At 40.3% G+C, this 5,991-nt stretch overlaps 1 long non-coding RNA gene across 1 annotated transcript; it reads left to right on the plus strand.

The window, feature by feature from the left end:
* Positions 1-2,240: 2,240 nt before the first annotated feature.
* LOC136518750 (uncharacterized) lies at positions 2,241-4,449 on the plus strand. Its single transcript, XR_010774598.1, has 3 exons — positions 2,241-2,393; positions 4,021-4,064; positions 4,251-4,449. It is a non-coding gene; the product is annotated as an uncharacterized lncRNA (long non-coding RNA).
* The last annotated feature ends 1,542 nt before the right edge of the window (positions 4,450-5,991 follow it).

The following is a 5,991-nucleotide window of genomic DNA, read 5'->3' on the forward strand; positions in this document are numbered from 1 at the left end:
ACTTGAGAAATTTTATTACAAAAATTTAAAATCAATAGCTTGTCTCCTCGATGATGTTGAATTTCCAACTAAGGCCATATGTTATTATTAAAAACCTTCCACATAAGCTGCTTGTTTTGTGTTGAGTTTTATCAAGACTCGTTGACCCTTGTTGAGAGATTTATCATGATCCCAAGATTAAGATCACGTATACGCTACATATGTGTGTTGTTTCTACACTGTAAGTACGCAAAAAACATATTTTTTATCCACCTCAAAATGTTCTGCTCCTACACTAGGAGAAGACAAAAATATGTTTGCTAGGTTTTATCAGAATAAATGCTCCAGGTTCATGATAATATTTCTCTCAAAAGTTGTTGTAAAAAGAGACATGGGTTATGCAAAAATATAAAAAGATGGATACAAAAGAAGTCCAAAGTAAATAAATAAAAAAAGGAAAAGAAAAAGATGAGAAAAGATAGCCCATGTTCTCGCAAAAATATTCCATAAGAGAGAAATATATTTTAAAGAGCATAGTAGAATTAGGTTAGCCACCAAATATTCCACACATGCACATCTTAATCTAAGAGTATGACATTTCTCTCCTGGGATCCGAGATTTGACCTTACAATATATGCTAGGTAAGTACGCTGCATATTTTTATCCCTACCTGATCTCCACATAGGCTTCTTTAGAAGTAGGATAAAGAGAGACAAAGCAATGCTTTGATAAGGAATTATTCACATCGAGCGATCTGAAAGAATCATTTGGGGAGCAAAGCTATGTTTTACTTTGAAAATCTTTCAAAAACCCAAGTTTCTTTAGCAGAAGAAGCGAGGATGATTGGATTCTAATCCGTTCCATTCCTCAACCACCCAAGATGGTGTGGTAGATACTTTAAAGTTCACATGTGTAGGTGAGGCTTGGAATAAGGTAATATTGTTGCCAATGAATTCCTCGACTCCTTGGAAGAAGACTATTGGCTAGAATACCTGAGCTTTTATGCAGCATATTTTCGTACTGCCGGTTAACTTGTGTTGCTATGATCGAGTTTGTTGCCAGCTGATAGTTCATATTTGTGCGATCGATTTGGCATGGTGTTCTTCGGCTAGTCACATATACAGATACTTAATGGTCAATAGCAAGGAAGAGGCTGATGTTCATGATTATTGCCTTTAGATAGCCGATTGTAATTATAGACTCGGGGGGGGGGGGGGAACTCCTAATCGGCTAAAGCAAATGAACAAGGATGCAGAGAAAGATCAATTTTGGAGTTATCAAGATCAAGAAAAAGATGGAGCCGATGCAGCTTTCAGTGATTACGATCAGTTGTCATCAACTCAGGGAAAGAAGACCATCGGATCGAAATAGTTCGAAGCATAAAAATTCATACTCCGAACTAGGGGGACCTGTGTTTACACCAAAATTTGGTAAACTTACTCTGAAAAGGAAGAGATCCAATGATGTCGAAAACGAGAAAGTCTCCTAGTTAAAGATATTTAGAAGCCGGCTAGAAAAAATCATTGGCAAGGAACGACACGAGATGCATCACGTACATGCAAGCCAGAAAATATTATTTAATATATTTTGGGAGAAGCCTGATGTCCAAGATCTCTTCACGTGAAAATAAGGGAAGAGCAAGGAAAGCCGAAAGATCAAGGAAAGTGCACGCGTCATGACCTAAAAGAATTATTAGATAATATGCTCATGCCCGGCTGATTATTATATTCGGCCATGTTTTATTCCAAGTTCCAGCATCACGAAGTTGCCATGGATAATTATTTTGGATTAAATGATTAGAGTCCAGGTGCAGCCGGCGTAAATAAAAAAGAATAGAAAGAGAAGAGGATTAAAGGAGAGCATAGTCGATTAATCTGGCATCAGGTGCATGCATGCAGCTTCTGGTGGCTTCGGACTCTTATTGTTTCCCATAAACAGAGAAGCATGAGGTGTACGTACGGGAAAATATCCCTAGGCAAATGCATACGGAAAGGAAAAGAAACTATGAAAGAAGCGCATGTGCTGGTGGATAGAGGAGTTAACGGCAAAGTCAAATCCACCTAGAAGGACACGTTGCAACAGAAAGCTTTAGAGGAATGCTATATGTCACGCGTGTGTTTCTGTCGTCAGCAGCACACGAATTTTGTGGCCGCTCGATCAAGAAGCGACGGCTGGTCGCTCGCACTTGCCATGTGACGCTGTTTTAATGGGCCCACCTGAACTGGTACTGTTTTGAATCGGGAGTCGCTGCTTTCCCCATTTCCGCATCACGTTTCTCCTCCGGCAGCTCTCCTGGTCGGAGAAGGCGATTCGAGTGGCGACGTCGCTGCTCCGCCCCTCCCCGTCTTTGTCCGTCATTTCGCCCTCACCAATCGGTTGGTCGCTCGTCGTCTACCATTGCTAGAGCTCTGGAGGTACCTGGTTTGGTGCTTGCTCCCCTTGTTTCTGCGCTTGTTTGTAATTTTGGTGGGGGATTTTTGCAAGAGGGCAGCGGGGATCGATGGGGGCAGGAGATCGGAGGACCAGCACGGACACCGCCGCCACGGCACCCACGTCCGCGTCGGCGACGTCTGTGCGGGCCATGGGTGCCGTCTCTTCTTCGCGTCCGCGGGAGAGGTTGAGCGAACGGGTGCCAGTGCCAGCGGTGTTGAGACCGGCGGCGCTGCTGCTACGCTCGGAGCTAGCACGGTGGTTTTTGGCATGGGATTTTTGGGTGGGGGATTTTGGATGTAGACAGGGGCTTTGCGTTGGATTTGGGGGATTTTGGTTTGTGGCTTTGGATTTGGTTGCAGCTCCCTCTACTCCCCTGCTCTCTGACCATGGGCGGATACAGAGGGTATTCCCCGTATTCCCAGGAATACCCAACTATTTTAGCACACTTCTATGTATATATGTGTATATACTTGTATATGTATATGTATAATGCCATATTTTGTAGTATTTTCACTCATTAAAGCCCAAAACAGTAAAAAAAATAGCCTCTCAAATTAGCTCATATTTTGTAGTATTTTCACTCATTGCAGTTAAAAACAAATAATTTTCTTATTGACGTGGAAGTAGGAATATCCAAGTTTGGAATCCTGGCTCCGCCACTGTCTCTGACTCTGGATTTGGTTTGTGGCTGTGGATATGCATGTTCTGCTAGATTAACCTCTTGCGCTCCCTCTGCTCTCTGATTGGGAATCTTGTACTATGATGCAGCCTGCAGCCGACCATTTTCTTCCTCCTTGGGCTTTATTAGGTTGTGCTAACCACATAGATCTGGCAGCATAATGCAGGACTGCAAAGCACTCACTTCTCAGCTTTGCTCCCTCTTTTTCTTTTTCAATAGTGGTGATGGTGATGGTGTAGTCTGAACATTAGAGTTCAGTCAATATTGTTTCTTCATCAAACAAGCAAACTGCATGGTGTGTCAGCTCTCTAGCTTTATTATCTCGAGTAGTACTCACTAGTACTAGTAGTAGTGATTTATAATTTACTCACTCTGTACAATTCTAAAGTTGAGGTCTAGGTCACTGGTATGGCCAACCCATAGCCATTGCCACTGACATAATTCTGTGTGCACATAATTGCTAGATTTGTTCTTACTGATTCTTAGTGCTTGTTTCCTTTTATGAACAATTTGTCACACACTTTTTTTATAGCAATTCCTCCTAGTTGCTTGTTTGTTATTTATAGACCCATGATCGAGGAATCAAGCTCTGCTCAGCTTAGCAACACAATTGCCTCAACTTTTCTTAGCTTCGCAATTACAACTCCCTATGGCCAGCTCAATAAGCTTTGTGCAATTCCAAGGTGCTCAACTTAAATGGATTTGCACCTCCACTAGGGATAGTTACCATTATTCGAGGCCAATTCAATATACTGTATAATACTTAGGTTAACAATTGCATGTTCTGTTTTGCTGAAACTAGTACCCAAATGACAAGTCCTTTTATCCTTTATCAGGTTGTTTGAGACATGTACTTTGGTTGCTAATTGTTACTTTATGAACTCATATTTAGTCAGTAAACTAACTGTTTCACATGTTTTGCCGCACAGCTATATTCCAACACACCTTCTGATTTTGACTTCAAACTTGAAAGGTAAACTAGTCGAAAGCCAATTTTTGTTCCTTTTTAATATTATCATTTTAATTTTTCCATGTTTCTGTAGGTTCCTTTTCTTTCACATTATTGTCCAATTGTTATGTATAGAGATCAGTTACTTCTCAGTACTCTGTCCATGCTGATAAATTTGTGCCATTTTTTTGTGATGTTGACACATTACAGGAACAGCTGAGGGAGAAGGTCTCCTCTACTATACTCATGTTAGGTCATCGCCATGAGCTTTGTCATCTCCTTATCTAGTGATCCTTTGTATGCTGCTGCATTGTTCATTTTACCATTACCAAAGTGCGATGAATATTTTAAAAATGCACAGTTACAAGAAATGCACTCTCTCTGTGTGTATTTCCTTGTCGGTTGTTGTATTGGGATTGGTCGACCAAGTGACTCGACTAAATCAAGTAAAGTCGTCACCAGTTCGAGTTTGTCTCTATAACGAAAACAAATGGTGGTTGACTTGACTGAATAATACAGTATGGGAGAGTATGAGCCTCTCTTTCTAGGAGTAAGCCTATTTCTGATGCTCACTTGTTTGTTGTTTTGTAGCTCGTATCATTTTCTTGATTGTGCATCAGTTCTACTTAGACATGGTACCTGTTGTGTGCAGTCAGCAAAATGCAGCAAATCAGTTTTGCTTGATTGACAACTGCAGAGTAGAGAATACACTAGTCCTGGTATGACACTGATAACATTCCAGCTCACTGCTCTAGTAGAACAAAGTATTTGCACATTTCAAAACTTGAGTTGTTGTAGTCTTGTTCCTGCCAATTTACACTAGGAGGCTCTGGATAGTTGATGGCATTGTTTTCATTTCAAGTGGTTGCTATATTTGTGGTTTAGTCATGAGTCTAACTATTGTAGAACTACATAAGATGCGTCTCAGAGACCTCTGATTTCACTTCTTGTAGTTTTGGTGCTATCAATGAACACTAGGATTCTCTGTAGGATTGGTGTTGAACTGATGTGGAAATATACACTAGGATAATATATGCTTGCTGTCATAGATTGTTACTGTTGTGTTTGGCATTGGTGATATCAGACTGCCTAACCATCTGATCTCTACCCAAGGACTGCCTCCTAAGTCCATTGAAAAAATTAGTGATCTATGACTGACGAGCCAATCAATTGTTGACCAAGGCGAATGACCGTCCAAGTTGTTCTTGTGCATAGTAGTTGTATTGCTCCGTTCCTATTAACCTTTCCTGTCCATGAAAACTAAAAAAATATTCAGTTAAATAATTACAAATATGAATAATGTAAATTGCAATTATAGAGCATCGCAATTGTAGTGTTGAGTATACGCAATTTGGTTGTATGAGCTTGTTATATTATTTGTGTTTTGATTTTACCCTAAAAACATTAGGTGATTCCCTACATGTTGTCTTCAGGTGTTGATGATAATTATTCCTAAGTGTTAACTTGTGTTTCTTGCTTTCAGGACTTCTGCAAATGGCAGCTCAGGTCAGGAATTATTAATCACACCTAGGATGCATTTGAAATTATCGACATTATTCTAACGCATCACTTAGGCAACCAATATTTTGTACTTGTGTGAGTATATAAACAATTGTAAAATTTTAAGTTTATTTGTGCCAATACAAATCTGGTTTTGTCATTATCTCTGTGTTTCTCTATGTGTTTCTTTTCATAGGAACGAATTAAATCTACTCACAGCATGCTTCACATGTACCACCTGTTTTGGTATGCTGGAGCACATACGTGTCCCCTGACTTGTTTGGCAATGGCAATGCCAAGTTTCAGTTCATCAAGGAGCCCAATAATCTATACAATGTTCACCTACAAGCACTTTGGTTAGAGTCTGTTTATCAGCCTCATTTGACTTTTTCTATGCCATCAGTGGCACTGATTGGTGAAGTTTAGGCCTTGCCAACAAGAAGACCATGAC

Source organism: Miscanthus floridulus, chromosome 17, assembly GCF_019320115.1.
Source record: "Miscanthus floridulus cultivar M001 chromosome 17, ASM1932011v1, whole genome shotgun sequence".
Taxonomy (NCBI): domain Eukaryota; kingdom Viridiplantae; phylum Streptophyta; class Magnoliopsida; order Poales; family Poaceae; genus Miscanthus; species Miscanthus floridulus.